At 36.7% G+C, this 22,471-nt stretch overlaps 1 protein-coding gene and 1 long non-coding RNA gene across 3 annotated transcripts in view; both read left to right on the top strand.

The window, feature by feature from the left end:
• Positions 1-9,887, top strand: part of LOC108527048 (uncharacterized) — a 51,595-nt gene extending 41,708 nt beyond the window's left edge. The window contains exon 2 of the long non-coding RNA XR_001884676.1: positions 8,156-9,887. This is a non-coding gene — a long non-coding RNA (uncharacterized LOC108527048). The remainder of the gene's footprint in view (positions 1-8,155) is intronic.
• The window catches only part of NALF1 (NALCN channel auxiliary factor 1), a 720,118-nt gene that overhangs the window by 76,962 nt on the left and 620,685 nt on the right, over positions 1-22,471 (top strand). The window lies entirely within an intron of this gene.

Raw genomic sequence — 22,471 nt, 5'->3', positions numbered from 1 at the left:
GGCGCCTGTAGTCCCAGCTGCTCGGGAGGCTGAGGCAGGNTCATGCTGACCTGTCAGAGTCAAGGGAGCAAGGGGATCTGATGGAAGGAAACCCCATCACTTCCTGATCTTTGAAACATGCATGGGGTTCATGAGCAGCTCGAATACATTTCAGGTTGTGAAGGGCATGCGTTTGTGGAAATGGCTGAGGAAATTTGGTGTTTTGTGGAGAATAAGGGTGTAAGTATAACAGAAGTATTGGGCGTGTAAAATATGGTAAAATAAGATGATGGAAGGGTATGAATGTGCCAGAGGTTAGTATTCTCTGTTAAGGAGTTTTTCTTCATTCTGTAATTAGAGGGGTGTCGTTTACGTGTTGTATTCAGGTAAGCCTAACTGGTAATTCAGAACGATATTGTAGAAAATACTCTGATAGCATCATGGAGAATAAGTTGGGATGGGGACTGTTGGGAAGATAGCAGGGAGGTATTTTATGATTGGTGAAGGAGGAACGACTGCACTAACAGCATGGAGAAGTAACACCAGCATGCAGGGAAGGGGAACGACACAAAGGATCGATAAAGCAGCGACAGTAATACATTCAGACTTATTAATAGCTGTTGGAAGAAATACAAATTTCACAGAAATTTTAGACGGAGTTGAAATCGCAAAATATAATTAAATCTTGCAAAATGCAAAATATAATTAAATCTTGACCAGTGAAAAGTGATATTAAATACCTCTCAATCATTTGTTCACATCGAATTAGAGAAAATAAAAACGCTTAGAAAATAATGAAGGCAAAAAGATTATCTTAAAACAAAACATTATACAAAAGTATTACATCAAGGCCTCCAAAATTCAACTTAATGAATGTAGGTGAGCAATCCCAGAAAAATAAAAGATAAATGTTGACGAATTGGATATTATTTGATGTGAACAAAAACTGTTGTGAATTTATTATAGGGCTCAAGAAGTTAGAAGATCCAAACGACATAAAACGCATGAAATGAAATCCTATAATTATGGCTTTAAATTTGAAGAGGGAGATATATTTAAGGGAGATTATTAATCTATACATCACCACACACAAAGATTACCTTATATTAGCATTAAACCTGTTGGATTGTTAAAAAATGACTTGACCATCAATATTTGATTCCTTAAAAAATAGTGGCTTAGGACTACAATAAGACACCAATATCAATATTGATATACCTTAAGCCTAGTAGTATTCAATCTGCTGTGATAGGTGATTTTTCTCCATTTTCAAACGGATGATGAGAAAAGAAAGAAAAAAATGTATGTTTAACAAGGCAAGAGAATGGTGTTTGGGGATTATTCCTCACTGCTATTGACATAACACAATGCTACTGAGATGAAACTAGAGAATAATTTCTTCTATGTTCAAGGGGCATGATAGTGAAATAATGGAAATGTATGTTAAACTTCCATTCATAGCTAATGTGTGATAACTTTGCTTACAAATTGTAAAATTTAAATGCTATATAAACTATGGTATTAATTGTTCAGGATAATAACAATGATAATTATTGTATACAGCGTTGTGCTAAGATAAATGGAATACCTGGAGATCCTGGAAGAACAAAGCCTTCTGCCTTCTGAATTTGGAGCTGATTTGAAGAGAGTAGCTTTTTACGGAAAAGCATAAAGGACTTTTCTTCCAGCAATTTGGACCTAACATGTTAAAATGGTAGGACTGTGAGGCTCTAGGAGAAAGGACAACTTTAAACTAGAGAGGGATGGACTGATTTGTTTAATGACACTTTCCATTCTCTGTGTTAAGGTGTAAAAAGCAAAAAAAAACGCCTAACTCAGTAAGTTACATGTGAATGATGAGCCTTTGTAGTTTTCCCCTTCCCCAGATCAGTGGCTTTCCCCTCTTTCTCTGCAAGATGTGTATTGATGTTTTTTGTTTGTTTGTGTTTGGTTGTTGTTGCCTGAGAATGAGAAAATGAGATTGACCTAAATTTAGCGTGGCTATATTTTATTTTATCCAGAAACACAGGCATGGTTTGTAGTTAGGCTTGCATTCTGAATAGAAACTGCAAATGCATGTGTCTGACATTATCTTTACTAATTTTTACCCATTTTACTTAATGTCTATTCTTTTTTACAATCACTTGTGTATGCAAATAAACATCTTATGAAATTAATGTGTATACACATTAATGTACCTCTTAAATTTTTTTCTTTTTATCCTCATTATTATACTCTGTCAAAAGGTAATCAGTACATCAAAAGATTTTCATCTCTTCAATGTTAAAAGAACTTGTTCAGAAAAATATTTGCTTTTTATTAACATAAACCAATTATTTTGTGCAATTTAAACATAGCTTTAGACATGACTACATTGTCCAGACATTCACCTTGTAGCTCAAAGAGCGCAGATAAAAATAATTATTCGGTGCTTCCTATGTGGTAGAACTTTGCCTTACAGTATCTGAAATTCTTACAATGATGCTGTGATAGAGTTGCCATTATTTCTAATGTCCTGTAGGTAGGAAATGGGGATAGTAGGGTTTTTTTTTTAACTCAATTATGTGGATTTTAAGAATACTTGTAGAAACTGGCATTACATACCAGGTTTTAATAGGATTCTTTTTTTTTCTTTTTTTGATGGGTGAAAAAGTTGTTTTTGTTTTTCAATAACATAATATTTTGACATAGTGTTAAAGCATTATCATTCTTGCAATGAAGAAAAAAACATTGTATGCTACTTAGAAAACAATATATTTACCCTATCATCATTAACATTATGATACCTTGTGTCCCTCTTTCCAGTTCAAGGGCTGAGCAATTCTAATAGTACTGGGAAAAAAGGACTCACCAATTATTCAAGAAGGACAAGTCAAAAGCCTACAGGAAAATAACCCTGGTTTAGATTGGAAAGGAAAAGTCAAGTTAGAGACGTAACCAGGGCCTTTCGTGTTGAATGTAAAAGTGGCAGGCAGCTGTTCTTGTTCTGCATTTCCGAGGGCATGTAACAGGAAATGAGGTGTAAGTTGCAGTCGTGTGGATCTAGGTGAAGTATGAATTGGCTGTAGGTTACATATAAATTGGCTGTGGGAATAATTTACATAAATAAGACATTTAACTCTTTTCCTGAACTTATTTTAAAACAGTGAAATTCTCTCTCCTGTTTGCAATGGTTTACATTTTCCCTTGCTGTGAAATAAGGAAGTTAATAGGTCTATGGACACGCCACCCTGAGGGTGCTCGATCTCATCCGAACTAAGAGTAAATAATACGAGTTAGTGAAATTCATATTCACACGCATTTTATTCTTCAACTTCAAGCAACTTTCAAAGACTAAAATAAAAACTTTTAGTGATTCATTGTCAATTTAGAGACTAAAGAAAGTAGTTAAGTTGAAGTGGGTTTATTTGTGTCTGGATACCAGAATTTATAATAGGCTATGTGGGTGGAAGAGACTTTATAACCCAAAATCAGAGTAGAAATTGATTCAGAATAACTAGGTCTGACTCAAACTTATGACATGTTAATGACAGAAAGTTTGAAGCTGAGGTTTAAAAAGAAATACTAATATTAAAACTTTGACATAAACCTATTTCTTAATTGAAGTAGCATTACTTTTTAATAGAAGCAGGAGAGACTTGATCTGTACCTGGCATCAGCTGGTGTCTTTAAAAGAGATTAAGTAAAATGTTCAGAATAGCATTTTGCATGGTATTGGGTGGGTGGAATCATTTTATTTGATAAATACGTTAAGATGGCATTGCCTCACCCTAAATGCATAGCCTGGCTATATGTTGGGACAATTCTTGCATCATAACAGTTCTAGTGTTGACAGTGTGAATTTTTCACTGTTGTTGTAGAGAGAGCTTATCAACACATAAGATATTCACAGATAAGTATTTCTTCTATTGGCATTGTGGCATAATATGGACCATATGAAAAATTAACAGCCCTGCTCTCCTGTTGAAATAAACTGGATCACTTTGAGTAAAAAGGGCACAGAACAAACTTTATCATTATTTTCTGTATTCCTTCAACTGTCTCTTATTAATGTCAAACTACATAAGTTATTACCAAAAACATGATACATTTGATCTTACCAAATAAAAGAAAGGTTTTATTTGTGATTGTATTTACAAGTCTCACTGATGTCCATAAATATTGTTTACAAATTAAGGATGTTGGAGCTACAGAATTAAAAAGAGGCCAGGCTCAGTGGTTCACGCCTGTAATCCTAGTGCTTTGGGAGGCTGCAGTGAGCTATGATTTTGCCACTGCACTCCAGCCTGGGTGACAGAGTGAGACCTTGTGTCTAAACAAACAAATAAACAAAACGATTAAAAAGAATTAAGCTTAAAAAGTGTAATTTTGTGTACGTTATAAAACAGGAAATGATATCACCAAAGCCTTTAGGTACTGTGATTGTGACATAAGTGTTTCACTCTTTTATGAACTTTAACTAACATACATCTGGAAACCTATAAACACATTTTTATTTCATTAAGTCAAACTTGTGTCTAGAAAGATTGTCATTGTGATAGTAGTTTGGCAATTCAATGTCAGAGTATGTGGACTCTGCACTTACAATGTCCCATTTTGTCCCTGAGGAAGTGTGGGATAAGCCACAGGAAAGCAGATCTTACTAGGCTCAGATACCAAGATGTAAATTTTACAAATTTCTACAAGTTTGTGTTTTATAAAGATCTGTTTGTGGGGGAGAAGTGGATCTTGTGAGTATTGCTAAGTGACACTTCGACACTTTCACATTCTGTCTTTATTTCTCCTGAAAAGTGTCATGGACTTGAGGAAAAATCTATTATAATTTTACTAAATGTCGTATGTATGGTATTAAAATAATCCATGTCCAGCATTACGTTTGTAAAGATTTTAAAAATATGCATCATGATAGGTTACAAAGCTTTAGTATGGATCAAATAGGATTAGTAGTGTACTTGATAAGAAAGATGAAATTCTGAGATAGCTTCTTGGTCTTTGAGCATAGTAAGACCTGCTTTCTTGTGACTCAACCTAAGCTTCTTCAGAGCCAGGGTGGGACAACGTTGTAAGTGCAGTGTCCACGTACTCTGGTGTTAAATTGCTAAGCTAGTATCTCAATGACAAACTTTCTAAACACAAGTGTGACTTAATGAAATAAAAATGTGTTTATAGGTTTTCAGATGTACTGCACATTTTTAAATTCCACTTATGTGCCTCATTTGCATATTGATAAAAATTTAATTTGAAACTGACTTCAGCTCTTTTTGTAACTTAAAAAAAAATAGCAAATTTGTAGAGTCTGGTTTTTTTTTTGTTTTTTTTTGAGGTGGAGTTTAGCTCTTGTTGACCAGGCTGGAGCACAATGGTGTGATCTCAGCTCACTGCAACTTTTGCCTCCCAGGTTGAAGCAATTCTCCTGCCTCAGCCTCCTGAGTAGCTGGGATTACAGGTGCCTGCCACCACACCCAGCTAATTTTTGTATTATTAGTAGAGACGGGGGCACAGGGTTCACCATGTTGGCCAGGCTGGTCTGGAACTCCTGACCTCAAGTGATCCACCCACCTCACCCTCCCAAAGTGTGAGTCTGTGTTTTATGTGCTTCAGATGTAAGGATTCTTCGTAAACTCATTATTATTTTTTCACAGCATTATATTTTTGTGAATTCTGAGTACAAATGTACTTCTTTTTATGACTTACTGCAAAAGGAATTTTAAAATAAAATATCCATTAGAAGAACCAAAGGATCATCATATACACTAAGCTAGTATTTTGGGAGTTCTGCATTAAAACATATCTAATTATACAAGTATTACATGCCCTTATGGAAAACTTGACAAAAGTATAAAGTCTAAAACAATAATCACCCATGCCCCAGGAGTAATCACTATAGACTGAAGACATAGATGATTGATAGCTAGCTAGCTAGATTGATATGATAGACAGGTACATAGTTTTGTCTTTTTTAAAATCAGGATTGTGATATAGATGATACTTTTAATCTTGCTGTTTCCATTACCAGCATAACCATTTTAAACTATTACAAATTTTAGGGAATATTTGATAAATATTGCCAAACTTTTGGCAAAAACATTTTTACCATTTTATATTCTCAGCAATCTTACTGTAGCTGCAACAAACCTGAATATTAATAACTTTACATTTTTTCTACATTAAATAAGCAAAATAAATAGGAAAAGGGGGATTTTATTTCTCCATTTGCCACCTTTACAACCTTTTTAAAAGGTATACGAGACTAATAACATTTTTAGGTTTGTGGGTAGTTTTCACCATCTCCTTCCAGTATGATCTCAGGATCAGATGCAGTTTTTGCTCTACTGTCTTATGACTTTTCCTAATGATGCTGTAAGCTCTTTAGAGAATAAGAATCCTGTATTTTTAATACGATGTAACATTGTTATAAATCTATGTTTATAGATTGTTATTTAGCCCTGTATGTTATATAACTAAAAGACTTCTAAAATAAGGCTCTAACCTGCACCCATGTTCTATGCATGTTTTTCCCAAATCCATTTAATATGGTACCCATATATGGCTAAAAATGAACACTCCTTGGTTCACTATGAACATGGTGAAACAGCTGCTGCTTTTATTCGCATAAATGTATGCAGAATTGCTATGCTATTTTAATAACTGTGCAATAGACACATCTTGCCATGACTCATTTCATGTTGCTGTTAGTGAATTATGTGTATGTGATCTGACATAAAGATTTCAGCCCTGTTTTATTCAATTTACCTTCATCATCATCAGTAAAATTTCATCATACAGGAGATGACTGATAAATGATTACTTATGGAACAGATTTAAATTAATTATATGATGTATAGTTTATTCTATAAAAGCTTTCATCTAAGCTTCCAAAATAAAATGTCTTTTTAATATTTTAACATCATTTTAATATCCGCCCTTTAGGCTTTCTTCAATTTGTTGCCTATTTAAGGGTTAATTTTGGCATATTGTATGTACTGTACTATTCTTTTTTCTGTAATTGTTGTTTGTCGTAAGTCATGTTTAATACTTTTTATTTCATTTGAGCCAAGTTGTATGTGTAAATACACATGAAAGACTTTGAGCGGTGCTTGCTGTCAAGTACTTAATAAACCTTGATGGTTGCCATTGCTGTAAATGCTTCAGGAAAATTCTTAAATATTATGTCTGAATCACTCTAGTTTCCTAAATTAGTCTATGGTTTATGAGTCTTGATGGTTTTGCATTGTAAGATAGCAGTAATTTTATGGAGGCAGCACTGTAAACCTGCACGACTGAACATTTTCAAATATTGTGTACAGTGTACAAGGGAGTGAATGAGTCCTGAACAGCACAATTTGCCATTTTAATTTTCCTAAACAAAAGTTTAGTTTCTTTTATCCTTCTTTGCCTATATATGTAACTCAAGACATGATAGTTGGTTGACAAGTTTCTGTCCAGATTATTACAATTTACCAGGAATTTAGGTGAATATAGCCAACTCCCCGGCAGCATATTTTGGTGCAGAGGGCATGGGCATTCAGCTCAGAGACCTGGGTGCCAGTTCTGCTTTTGCCACTTTGTAGCTATATCACCCTGAAAAGGAATCTGTCTGAGTCTCAGTTTTATTATCTGTAAAATGGAAAAATAATGTTTGCTTCTATTTTAGGATGATTTTGATGCTTGAAAAAGAACAAAAAAGTGATAGTGTTTGGCGTGTAGCCACTGCTCACTATGTCTCTGTTCTTTTCACTCTTGCTTTTCTAGCCTGTATACCCCATGATCTAGACTGACAAAGAAATGATGAAATAAAGACGAAGGAAGCAGAGTTTCCAAACAATAAACTCTCTGTTTATGAAGATTTTATCCTGTAAGGTGGAACTTTGTGTGATTTTAAGACAGGAATTGCCTGATGACATTCATACCCAATTGTAACTGAAGTAATGAAGTACTTTTAAAGCAAAAGAGATTTTCAAAATTGTGAAATTCACTCTGTACTTATTGTTGTAATTAAACTGTGGAGTAGAAATTATAGTCTTATCAAAATTTAATTTTAGTAAATTCATGCCTAGCCACTAAAATATTAAATTTTAATATCATGATCTCTCTTGTCCTTTACTTGTATACACACACAAAATTTCCTTCTGTTATTTCACCGTGTGTCCTAATTCTATTTCTTCTCTTGGTCCAGTTCAGATAAGCCTGTGATCCACTCCACGGCAACCCAAGGGAGTGGTCAAGTCACACAGAACTCTGTGTCACCCCCTGATAGTTTCCTCACCACAGTCAGAATGGCACTTGTGACAGACACTGGAGTTTCTCTTCAATCTAATTAAGGTTCCATTAACTTAACTAGGTTAACCATATTTGTTTTCTATTATGACCAACCTCCAGGCCAGAATTTCAGTAATTATCATATATTGTTAACATTTTTTTCACGAATGCTTTCTGGTTGCCACTGTCCTTCAGCAGTTGGGCAAGTCTTCCATCTGTGTGACAAAAAAATAATAAAAAAGGATACAATCAAACTGCATCCATTGATTGGCAGATACGTTCTAGCTGCTAAATGAGCTGCTGGGGTCCTCCAGATAAGCCCCTCCATTCTGGAGCTTGCCCTGCAGTGCGTGACATGGACATGTTCAACAGAACTGTGTAATGGCTGTGGCCATGTGCCGGTAGATTCCAAGTGCTGCGTTATCACCCGTGAGGAACAAATGGACATTCATGGAACCATTACTGGAAGAGGAAAGGGCTAGAGTGAATCCAAAATTTCAACTGGAGATAGGCCATGGGAAGAGAGAGGAAGAAGATATTGCAGGAAGAAAGGTAGTGACTTGAACACATTTGGAAAAGTGCATTTATTCAACAAGATCCACCAGTGCAGGAAGAAGAGGGAGAGAGAGATGATGTCAGACCTGAATGTCCCAAATAGAAAAATTAAAAAGGGAAACTTTGTTATCAGCTAGATTGACTTAAAAAAAATAACACTTGGGTCCAAATATGGAAAACAGATCAGTAAGGGCAAAATGAGACACCCAGATAATAACTGGGAGGCTGTTACAGTGATCCAGTTGAAAAACAAGGAGGATAAACTAATTTTGGGATGATGGGATGAAGAAAATAGAAAAAAAGAATTTACAATACACAGGATTCCAACAAGGAGGATGAAGAAGATTTAAATGCTAAGGATGACATCCAAAGTACAGACTGACCCAAATGTCTAGATGGTGGCTCTGCTGGGCAAGCTAAAGAAATGGTGAAGTCAACTCAGGACACGCTGACTCTGAGATTCAAGGGACAATGCATGCAAACCGTGGGTTGGCAGGTGCACATCTAACCTGGGGATAAGGATGTAATCTAAGATAAAGCTTCGCAATTCATAACAATGAATGAAATTATCAAGGTCTAAAAAACGAATTATATTACTAGGAAGATTTGATTGGTAGATGCACTTATTATTTATAGGTGGATGCACTTATTATTCAAGCACATACACTGCAGTGTTGAGGAAAGAATGGCTTTAAGTATTTTCTGTGAGACAAATGTATTAGTTTGCAAGAGGTTTTAGACTGGTAGTATTTTTTTCTAAAAACATAACTTCAGAAATACTTAATTGTACTTATTCGTTTACTAGAATAAATGATATACTAGTTATGGGAATGTAGCAAGAGTCAGGTAGCTCTCAATTCCATTCTCTGAAAGTCAGAAAAAGACATGGAAATATTGATGTTAGCTAATTAATTGCTTTACCGTGACCCATGTAACAATAGTTTGGTGTCATTGGGTGTGAAACTATGGATACATAAACTGTGAATCATAAAGAGAACAGAAGGCATATTTGGGACTCAACCCATGTGTCTGACTTTGCATTAACTTAGAGCTTCTAATAAAGTTTATATCTTTAAATAAACCAATTACATAGATACTCTTATCATATAACTGTGATGATAATATTTTCAGCTTTAAGCGTATATTATTGGAAAAATTTAAGGCCAGAGTTTTAGATTATTGAAAAAAATTGATGTTTATGCATATATATGGATTTCTCATCAACATAAGAATATATTCTGTTATGAGTGTACAAAGAACTGGTTAAAGATATTTTCTTACATCTTCAATAATGAATAGTGGTGGTAGTTTCATGTTATCCTAAAAGAGTAATATTAGATGTACATAATAAATCTAATATTTTCTTTGTGGGTCAGGAGTAAGCATAGGAGACCAAATGAAATAATAGCGTGAAATGATTATATAAACATTCTTAGGTATGTCTACCACTCAGGGTATGAATCTCTCTGAACTTCAGCGCCCTTACCTCAGAAATGAACATGCATCAGGCGTCCATTGTCCCCACTAGATTTACTTTCCAACATTCTTTGCTCCGTTCTCAGCTCCTGGGAGTGGACCTGTAGCATCTACTCTAAGTTTTAGTGAGTTAGATTTCAGTGAGTTTCCTTTTCATTTTGGTGAGACAAGTGGTTGCCTTGGAAAGAGATGAGAGGGAGAAAAGAGCCTGAGGTCAGGCATATATTCTCTCTTTCTCTCTCTCTCTTTTTTTTTTTTTGAGATGGAGTTTCTCTCTTGTCGCCCAGGCTGGAGTGCAGTGGCGTGATCTTGGCTCACTGCAACCTCCGCCTCCCTGGTTCAAGTGGTTCTCCTGCCTCAGCCTCCCAAGTAGCAGGGATTACAGGCATCCACCACCACCATGCCTGGCTACTTTTTTGTATTTTTAGTAGAGACGGGATTTCGCCATGTTGTGCAGGCTGGTCTCAAACTCCTGACCTCAGGTGATCCGCCTGCCTCAGCCTCCCAAAGTGTTGGGATTACAGGAGTGGAGTGAGCCACCACCGTGCCCGGCTTTTTTCTTTTTTTTTTTTTCAGAAGGAGTTTGGCTCTTGTTGCCCAGGCTGAAGTGCAATGGCACGTTTTCGGCTTACTGCAACCTCTGCCTCCTGGATTCAAATGATTCTCCTGTCTCAGCCTCCTGAGTAGCTGGGATTATAGGCGTGCACCACCACGCTCAGCTAATTTTGTATTTTTAGTAGAGATGGGGTTTCACCATGTTGTTCAGACTGGTCTCGAACTCTTGACCTCAGGTGATCCACCCGCCTTGGCCTCCCAAAGTGCTGGGATTACAGGCGTGAGCCACCATGCCCGGCCCATTTATTCTCTTAAGTTCCTTCCTATGAGGATTCCTTGTACTGGCTAAGTCCTCAACAAAACCTTTGCTTTTCCAAAAGAGACTATCTCTGGGACTCTGTGAATTTCTCTCTTTCTGAGCCCTCTCCATACTCTTGTCTTTTGAGTCTTGGCTGTGGGAACACTCTGCCTGACTTTTACACCAAACCTCATGGTACCCCTACCTCTTGCCCACGGTTCTCTCTCTGTAAATAAAACCTCCTCACATTGTCCCAATTTGAGTGTCCTCTGTGGCCTGTCAGATCCTGATTGATAACACGTTCACCAGGATGACAGAAAAGTATTCTTTGTTTCGGTAGGTTTGAGAACCACTGTATCAAAGTACAGCCTTCAAAAAGTCTGTAAGGGGGAACAATTATTATAGGTATTTCTTTGCATCTTACTGGAGCAATCTCTTTTTTATCCCACAAGTTATTGGGGTACAAGTGGTATTTAGTTACATGAGTGGTTTGTGAAATTTTGGTGCACCCGTCACCCGGGTAGTACACACTGAATGCTATTTGTAATCTTTTATCTGTTACGCCTCTCTCACCCTTCCCCCCAAGTCCCCAAAGTCCATTGTATCATTCTTATGACTTTGCATCCTCATGGCTTAGCTCCCACCTAGTGAAAACATATGATGTTTGGTTTTCCATACCTGAGTTACTTCACTTACAATTATAGTCTCCAATCTCACCCAGGTTGCTGCAAATGCTGTTAATTCATTCCTTTTTATGGCTGAGTAGTATTCCATCACACACACACACACACACACACACACACACACACACACACACACTCCCCACAGTTTCTTTATCCACTCATTGATTGATGGGGCATGTGGGTTGGTTCCACGATTTTGCAATTGCAAATTGCACTGCTGTAAACATACATGTACAAGTATCTTTTCCATATTATGATATCTTTTCTTCTGGGTAGATAACCAGTAGTGGGATTGCTGGATAAAATGGTAGATCTACTTTTAGTTCTTTAAGGAATCTCCACACAATTTTCCATACTGGCTGTGCTACTTTACATTCCCACGAGCAGTGTAGAAGCACTCCCTGATTACCACATCCACGCCAACATCTACTGTTTTTTGATTTTTTGATTATGGCCGTTCTTGCAGGAGTAAGGTGGTATCGCATTGTGGTTTAAATTTGCATTTCCCTGATCATTAGTGATGTTGAGCATGTTTTCATATGTTTGTTGGCCATTTGTATATCTTCTTTTGACAATTGTCTGGTCGTATCCTTAGCCCACTTTTTGAGGGAATTTGTTTTTTTCTTATGGAGCAACCTCTTTTTAATTTGACTTTAAATATTGATCAGAACAGACCTTATCATGCTTCATCTGTGACACTTTAAGATAATCCGAGGAGCTTTCTATTCCATATAAAGAAGAAAATGAGTGAATAATTTACTAGGAAAAATTTTCATGAACTGACAACTAGGAACAGCTATGCTGGTATTTGTGGATGCCTTTGTATGATAGCACGGGATAATTGCTTGTTTCATTAGTTACCTGCAGCATGCAGTTTCCATGCTTTCACCTCCTGTTGCGGTTGTTTAAAAACACAGTTTCTACTTGAGACCCATCACTAAAAGTCAGCCGGGGAGTAGTTATTCCTCTACTCTTTGCATGTCTTTGTGGAAATCTCATTTTCTAAAATAAACAAGTGTATGAAGATCCTATTGTGTACCAGTTTTCCTGAAATCCCATGCAGCTTGGCATCTAAAATACTATGTACAGCTGGCACCTCTTTATGGCTGTTGGAAGGAGACGTCTTCTCTCAGTCACTCACTGAGGGGAGCGGTTGTGTGGAATCAGCACATAGTAATCCTACTGCCTCCCGGGAGCTCAGCTCTGAAAGTGTACTGGGTAGAAGAGGAAGTGAGGAATCTCTCACAGTAAATGGTTTTTTATAAGATTTTCTTATAAAACCATTCCTTGGAAGTGTAACTTAGCCTTTCCTTACACTTTTTATCACCAACCAAGCACTAATGCAAAAAATAAAACAAAACAATTAACAGAACAGTGTTTGGTTCATTTATTCATTCAACAGACTTTACTGAGCTAGGCAGTGTGGGTTTGATAATTAATAAAATTTGTATTAGTTGTCCACATAGTGATTACAGTCAGTGCAGGCAGCAGCAACATACAATTAAATAAACAATTACAGTCAAAGAATAGAGCTTTTAGAGGCATATAGCAGTAACATCTAACTCAAAATGAGATTATGCACCAAATAAAGTGCTGCAAAGAAGAGATCCTGAAGATGGGGTTTGCTTCTAATATGATCTAGTAAGCTGGCACATCTTTGATTCTGCCAATTAGTGAGAGCTGCTGATAAGTTTTTAAGTGATTAGACCAAATATCATGCTCTCAAAACACAATTCAAATATGTAATGCTATTAGTAAGGGAAGAATAGATGTGGATAGATTGAAATAGCCTCTGGAGTCAGAAAGGAGACAGAGTTTCTACGTAGGGGCGGGAGCAAACTGAAGTAACATTTTGTATACATCTAAAACGTAGATCAGATTTAAAAAATAGATAAATTATACTCAGGCTGTTTCTTCAATTGAATGTTAATTTTTAAATCTCTTAAGGTTTATGTAATACAGCCTCTGTTACAAGAAAATACTCTCTCATGGAGCACCCTGTGTTGTCTTTAAATGATTAGTATGTTAAAGATTTATTAAATTAAAAATGAACATTCTTTTTTTTTGCAGAGGCATCTCTGGTTTCAAGAAACAGAAACAAAATGACATTTTTCATATAATAATCAGATAATAATATTAGCATAGACAATACTGATTAGTTTTCTCCTGGCACAAGAAGAAATTTTAGTGTTATCACCAGTAAAAGTGATGCAAATCCACTATAAATTTGATAAGCATTTGACATTTCTCCTATGTTCTAGTTTGTGCAACTGTTAAAACACTTAGCATATATTAATTATCTAATTCAATAAAAAAGCATCTAAAATGTTATCAGCAATATATTAAATGCTAAGAATATAAAGATGAATAAAAACTTGGTCTCCATTTTCAAGAGCTCAGGTTTTATCAGTAAAGGCACTACAAAAGAGTATGAAGTCAGTTGGGGGCCCATGTAAAATGGTTACAGAGTAATAATCATCATTGCCTAGCACTTTACAGAAATTAAAACTCTTGTATTTTTAGTAAGGACAGGGTTTCACCATGTTAGTCAGGCTGGTCTCAAACTCCTGACCTCAGATGATCCACCTGCCTCGGCCTCCCAAAGTGTTGGGATTACAGGCGTGAGCCACTGCCAGTGTTGGCGGGCGCCTGTAATCCCCGTTAGTCAGGAGGCTGAGGCAGGAGAATTGCTTGAACCTGGGAGGAGGAGGCTGCAGTAAGCCGAGATCATGCCATTGCACTCCAGCCTGGGTGATGGTGAGACTGCGTCTTAAAAAAAAGAAAAAAAAAAGAGTTAAAACTCTTTTCAAATACGTTATCTCTTTGGATACTTTCAACACCTGTGAGAAATAACCATAATTTTAATCATTCCTATATTAAACATCAGAAAGTTAAATTGAGCAAAGACAGGACTTTTTTTTTCTAAGGCACGGAAAAATTGTGCCCGATGTCAGTGTTGAACGCAAGCAAAAACTGTGAAAAAGTGGCGAACCCGAGTGAAAGGTAAAGTGTTTAGTTGGGTGGAAGGTGAAATACGGAAATTAAGAAGGGACGGCAAACTACACATAGTGAAAGGATCACACATGTAAGTGTAAGGGAAGATTGAGATTGGCTAACTGCCAGTTTTTAAATTTAAGGACAGTAAATTGTGTAGAAGATTGCCACGGGCCACAAACCAATGTTGCTGCAACAACAAGAACAACCACAACAACCACCACAACAAAACCGCAATAGCAATTGTAAAGCACATTCAGAAAAAAAAAAAAAAGTATGTCAAGTAGGTCTTGGAGATAGAGAACAAAGTAATAAGAGTACATTTGTATGAAGATAAACATTCCATACTAACTTTTAAAAATGCAATTTTGTTTTCCAAATGGCTTAAGACGAGGAAGCGTACTTTAGCGTACTTGAACATTTACAGCAGAGACTGTCCAAGTTCAGGGTTCCAAGCATGAAATGAAAAGGGAATATTGAGTTGTTTGTATCTGGTTCAATAAGTAAAAATATGTTTCCTGAGGTTTTAGAAGAAGGTGGAGATAAGAGGGGTAAAAGAAGGGATTCAATGGGAAGCTTCAAAGGATTAATTAACTCATCCAACTGTGTAGAGATCTCAGCTTAATGTATGAAAATCACTGTCAAACTTAGTTTAAAAGACAGAGCACAGAATGAGGGCTTGGCAAACTAGGAATCAATGCACCTTTGTCAGCTAGAATGGTTTGGCTCCAAGGGAGTGTGAACAGTGGAGAACATTTCAAGTGGAGGAATAGGAGGTGAGTCTCCTTCACCCTACTCATTGTAAGCATTGTAAGGCACATGGAAATACGGGAATGTTTGAAAGCCACTGGATCCAATTTGGAAGCAATATCATCATAAATGTGATTCAGAGATGAAAATGTATAGGATCTGAACTGGATACTCCTTCAAGGAAATATGGAAAGAAAATGACTTAAAGATGTGATGATGCCTTTCCACATGCAGTCATGAAGGTGATATCAGAGGTAGCCTTTTCTGGTTCTAAGCAAACTTTAGCAGGATTAAAATGGCCTGAGAGGAAACCACAAACTAGGATATTAGAATTAATTTCATAAGAATGCAAGTGCAAACACATCCATCCCTTATCTAGATCATCATAATACATAGCAGAAAAATGAAAAGTCAGTGAAATTTATGCATGAGACAAGCATAAAGCTGCAAAAATATTTCATCTCTGTACAGTAATTCAGCCAAAATATTCCAAATATGAAATAATTAGCTTCTTATAAATCTTGACCTATAAAAGAAAGAAGCAGCAGAACTTGACTATTGACTTTAAAGAAGGTAAGGTTAAGAACAGTTAAATAGTAATACTTTTTTAATAAAAATAATTGATCCTGGCAAAAATCGGAGACTTTATGGCTAATACATACAGGTTTTGGAGGTGATAGTTGGATAGTGAGAACTGATGTTGAGAGCCACAGGCTGTTTTCAGAGAATCATAGATTAACAGCAGGTGATTGAGGGAGCCCTTACTGACCTGTTGAATGAGAGGGGAGAGAAGAAAGAGGGTTCAGCATGGAAACTGAGTCATGGGGCCTTTGAATAGGGAGAGACCCTAAGGTTTATGGCCTCCATCTCCTGTCCACACTGAAAACTTGTGCTTAGGCCCTTCTAAACATAGGCAGTTTACTCAAACAAGACAAAACAAAACAAACACAAAAACAAACAAACAAACAGAGAAAAAACCACTCCTGTTTTAATCCTAGCCTGCAATCTGCCTTCAACAAACTGCCAGCCATTGCCTTTAGTTCTGCCATCAAGAGTCATGTCTGTTCCAATTCCGGTTCAACATACAGGTCTTTAAAATGTGAATGCAGTGATCATACCCCCTTTAAGAATTCAGTTCAACTTCAGTATTCCCAGTTTCTTTAACCACTCCTCACACAGTATCACATTAGATGTTCCACTCTTCTGGTTTTCCTCCTCTGGGCACACTCTAATTAAGTTCCTTCTTAAAACATGCTGACCGGATTTAAGCATGATGCACCAAATACATTCCTTTACACCAAGGGATAGAGGAAGACAGACGTTTCCTTTGTTCTGAGTCCTGTGATTCCATTCATGCAGCCTCAGTTTGCAGGGGAGTTTTGCAAGTCTCTCTGTTCACTCCTGTTAAATAGTCACCCCAGAATTCCTAGGTGTTTTCACACGTTATTTCATTTACCCAGGTCTCCCTCATCTCAGGATTTGAAGCAATTATTTAAAAAGTAAAATGTGCAATTTGAATCTCTCTTATTAAATTATGTTTTTAATTCATCAGCAAATGAATCAGCAGAGAATTTGAACAAGGCAGAAAGAACAATGTCACAAAGTCAAAGGAAGAACATTTCTGGGAATACGATGTAAAAATATGTTTACCTTTTGTTAAACATATATATTCCATAAACATACATAAAGGAGCCTTTTAAAGTTTTTTTCCCTCAAGTTTCAATAACTGCCACTGTCTCCCTTTCCTATAATTTACATAAAATTAAATTTCTGTTCTTAAAGGCATTGATGCATGTATTAGGCCGTTCTTGCATTGCTACAAAGAAATACCTGAGGCTGGGTAAAGAAAAAGGGTTTAATTGGCTCACTGTTCTGCAGGCTGTAGAGAAGCATAGCTCCAGCATCAGCTTGTGGGGAGGCCTCAGGAAGCTTACAATTATGGCAGAAGCTGGAGCAGACACTTTACCTGACGAATGCAGGAGCAAGAGAGAGAGTTGCGGGCAAGGTGTCACACACTTCTAAACGAGCAGATCTTGTGAGAACTCACTCACTATCATAAAGAGAGCAGCAAGGCATGAGAGATCTGCCCCCATGATCCAAACACCTCCCACCAGGCTGGCCCTCCAGCATTGCAGATTACAATTCAACGTGAGATTTGGGTGGGGACAAATATCCAGATTATATCAGCAGGTGTATCTCCCTTTATACTTCTTAGCTATCGGCTGATAAAGCTCAAGAGGCAAACTTCTGACTGTACCACCTCCTGGTTGTCTGTCTGGGGCAAATCTTAAACTTTTTCTAAACATGATTTTCTTACCTATAAAATGGGTACAATAATAAAATCTTCCTCATAAGGATGCTGTGACAGCCATGCAAGATACTTTATGTGAAGTTTTGGGGAAATTGCCAGATATAGAAATATCAGTACATGTTAGCAGTTTTTTGTTCATTTGTTTGTTTGAGACAGGTTCTTGCTCCATCACCAGGCTGGAGGGCAGGGACATGATCACAGGTAACTGAAGCTCCAACCTCCTGGGCACAAGTGATCTTCTCGCCTCAGTCTCCAAGCAGCTGGGACTACAGGCATGATCCACCATGCCTGGCTAATTTTTTAGATTTTTTTTTTGTACAGATAGGGTCCTCTTACATTGCCCAGGCTGGTCTTCAATTCCTGGCCTCAAGCGATCCTCCTCCCTGGGCCTCCCAAAGTTTTGGGATTGCAACATGAGCCAACATGTCCGGCCAATGTTCAGTATTTTTATTAAGCCACCACTAAAACTGGTATTAATTTATATTGCAGCATTTGCATCAAAGCACATGTCATGTGTATTTTAAGTATGTATTTACATTTTTGTACATCCTAAAATCTGTCATGTTCTTAAGGAAATTGTTTCCTACTCAACTTTGTGCTCATAAGATCTGTCATGATTCCTAGCACACAGCAGGTATGTATTCAATACAAGCTTGTGAAATTAATGTAATAGATGAATTAATAAGTATGGATATGATGCAGTTTAAGAGTTCATCAGTCAGACTATCCTCTTGTTTAGTGATAGTGTTCATCGCGTTGTCATGCTGGTATAAATCTGTGACCTGTTCTTTATGCGTTAAGTATGATATTATTATTGAGAGCTTCCCATATGCTAGAAACAATTTGTGTATATTTTTTCCTTTACTTCTCATTATCACGCTTTGAGATAGGTTCAACAACTAATCGCTTTTCACAGATGAGGAAACCAAGGTACCTAGACATTAAAAAAATTTACCCAAGGAAACTTACCCAGCTGATGAGAGATGGAGCAGGACTAGAACCTAGCCTATCTGACTGCATAGCTGAGACAATTCATCACTGCCCTCTATTGCCTCTGCCTCTGCCAAATCAATGTGTCTAATGATAGTAATGATTTTTAAAATGTTCCAGATTTAGCTCAGTTTGTACATTTGTTTTGTTCTCTCCTGACTGCTTTCAAAAGCTACAGCTGATGGCCATGCCACGTCCTCTTTCCCTCTTGCTGCTGAAGCCAGCAAGTTGTACAGTTGACATGAGAGAAAAACAAGGTCAACTTTCACTTTAGGGTGATTTTAGGACACTTTAGGATGACAATATCACCATTTGGCTGTTAGGCCAGGTGCATAAAAGTTAACCTGCTCTGACAGCCTAGCTTGGTCATTTCCTAACTAACCTCAGAGATATTATTCAGCTTATCCACACCTCAGTTGCCTTATCTTTGAGTGGGGAACATAATACTTTTCCATATTGTTGTAAAGAATAAATGAAATAAAATGTGAAAGCATCTAAAATGTTGTTTAGCTCAGAGTCTAGCTTTGTGTTTCTGAGCTCAGTGAAATTCACAGTTCATTGGGAAGCACAGGCACTTACATCTATAACTGTGGCATGATGTGGTCTCTAAGACACATGTGCATAATATAGAGATATCAGGGAAGAAAGAGCCCTCCTGACTCGGCAGAGAGGAAGGAAGAACCACAAGAGCTGAGATTTAAGGCTGCTTTTTAAAGAAGGGTTTCAGCTCCTTCGTAGCATGGCTAATTTAATAGTGATCCATTCCCAGAGACTCCATAAGAACAAAAAAGGGCTATTTTCTCCAGTTCTCCATCCCCACTACCTAGCACTGAAGTCTTGCATATTATAGGAATTCGATAAATGGCTGCTGGAGGAATTATGGAACTACAGAGAATGTAGTAACCAAAGTTACATGCTGGCGTTAGGTAAGAAATATATTGACCTCCATTTCACTAATGAACAATTTAGTCTCAGAGAGGTTTTAATTTGGCCAACATAGTTAATATAGCCAGGAAAAGATAAAGGAACATATACTATCTAACTGTAAAATTGCTGAATGTAGTTTCTTAGGATTTTGTCCTAAATTGGAAAGCAATGCCGTAACAAAATCATATTCAAGTTGATTTTGGAATCCAGTGGTGTTGCCTGTGGCTTCATTTCCCTAGTTGATTTATAAATTCCTTGAATCTGTTAGAGCAGACACTAAACCATTCTAAACCATTGAGAAAAATGTATAGCATGATATGCAGAAATGGAGCTCTGTAGCACACCTATGCACATAAATACAAATATACATATTTAAATTGACACAGGGTTACTGCTGCCATATATCAGCCTTCTTAAATCCATTGGAAATATTGAGAGAAATGATTGAAGTAACTGTTCTTCTCATCTTCATGAAAAAGTAAAATTTCTAGCTTAGTTTCTGGAGCACAGTAGACACTTAATGTTTGATGAATAGAAGCACAACAGGCTGACTTAATTTAACTAATAGTTTAAAATACTTGAAGTTGATAATTTAAGGGGAAATCTATCTTTAGCAGGATCAAAAACACAACATGATCTTTACAATATAGTTGATTGTACACTTATATAAAAGAGTGACACTCATCATTTTTAAATAATGAGGAAATCAAAGCCTAAACACTCGTAGTCTTGTTAAAAATAAGAGATCTTCGTAGAATAATATTGGTTTTAGAAAAATTATTCAAAATACAGGAATATAATTAGGACAATAATAAGAAAATCCTTGAAATTATTTTATCAGAATTTTAGCTTATTTAACCCATGGCAAAGTAATTCCAAGATTGTCCTATAATAAATTGAGGTCTAGCCATATATTAGCTTTAAACGAAGACATTAGTCTTTTGGGCACGATTTTTGAGTTTGTTTATTCTGAGTATGATTTATAACTCTGAAGTATGATTTATCATGTATATCAAGATAGTTTCACGTTTGCTAGTGCTGTCTTTGCTTCAGTTCATGTTTCTGATGAGAAAATTGAAAGTAATCCATCAAACTGGAATATGGTCAAGGTAAAATATGTCAAACTCTGTGAATGAAAACCACAGTATAGTCAAATAGCTGCTGCAAACACATGGCCAATATACTGCTTACCTCACTAGTACTTTGTCTCATCTTCTTAATGACATTGAGCTTCTTAAAGGAGCTGTAAATTATTCATGTTACCTTGCTTGTGCATACCCAGGTACGCTGTACTCATTTAATCTTCATATTAAACAAATATGAAATGTAAAAAAACCCTCTTTTTAAATGTGATAGATAATAAAAATCTATCCTGACATTTTGTATTGCATACAATTTAAACATTATTTTTTGATGGGAAACCATCACATATGGTAGAGATTTTATACAGAATTTTAAAATGTGGCACTAAAAAGAATTGTTCCATGGAAAACTGCTTTCAGAGAATTTTAGTAAGTGTTTTTCTCACATAGGAACCTAAGCTTCTCAGAGCTTTTAATAGGCTTCTAACAGGCTAATAGTCAAGGCCATGACCCAAGAAAGGATATAGTTCACAGTGTTTTCCATAAATATTTCACCCCAGAATTTCTTTTCTCATTGAACACATTTTAGAAAAGCCTGCAGTAAATGACACTGCAAATCTCAAAATGGCTAATTTAGCTTTTACTGATATATTGCATACATTGTTAATTAGGGACTTTTTTTTTTTTTCACATAGCATTTATATAACTCCTGAAACACCTCCCTGAATTTATGTTTTACATTTAACTTATCTCAAAAAAATAGAGACATACTGTATTGCTTGTGCCAGGACAGGATTTTGTTTCTTCACATTAAATATGGAAACTCTGTAATAATACATAACAGATCAGACAAATGGTCCACTTACCTCAATATTTTAAAAAATTTTCACTACTACTGGTATAGGAAAGGGGTACCTATCCAGACCCCAAGAGAAGGTTCTTGGATCTCGTGCAAGAAGGAATTCAGGGCAAGTCCGCAGTGCAAAGTAAAAACAAGTTTATTAAGAAAGTAAAGTAGCAAAAGTGTAGCTACTCCATAGACAGAGTAGGAATTCCTGAAAGTAAGAGGAGGAACGCATCCACCCTAGATACAGTACTTGTATATATGGGGAAATGTGCTCTGCTTCAAGGATTTGTGATAAAGGATTAATTTTCTTAATTACTATATTTTGCAAGAATCAGTATTATTATTTTTAAAGCAAAATTAGAAATGTCTTTGTTCTCATGCCTATAATCCCAGCACTTTGGGAGGCTGAGGTGGGAGGATCACGAGGTCAGGAGATTGAGACCATCCTGGCCAACGTGGTGAAATCCTGTCTCTACTAAAATACAAAATTAGCTGGGAGTGGTGGCACGTGCCTGTAGTCCCAGCTACTTTGGAGGCTGAGGCAGGAGAATCACTTGAACCTGGAAGGCGGTTGCAGTGAGCCGAGATCACGCCACTGTACTCCAGCCTGGAGACAGAGCAGAGTGAGACTCTGTCTCAAAAAAAAAAAAAAAAAAAAAATGCTTTTGTTCTCCAGATATCAGGATATCTGGACACTCCCAAGTCTGGGTCTATTTAGTAAACATTATTAATTTGTTCCCTTAACAGTAAACATCTACAAGCTAG

This window comes from Rhinopithecus bieti, unplaced genomic scaffold, assembly GCF_001698545.2.
Source record: "Rhinopithecus bieti isolate Rb0 unplaced genomic scaffold, ASM169854v2 scaffold_3734, whole genome shotgun sequence".
Taxonomy (NCBI): Eukaryota; Metazoa; Chordata; class Mammalia; order Primates; family Cercopithecidae; genus Rhinopithecus; species Rhinopithecus bieti.
Note: the sequence above shows the minus strand (reverse complement) of the source record. Positions and strands in the feature narration are given on the sequence as shown.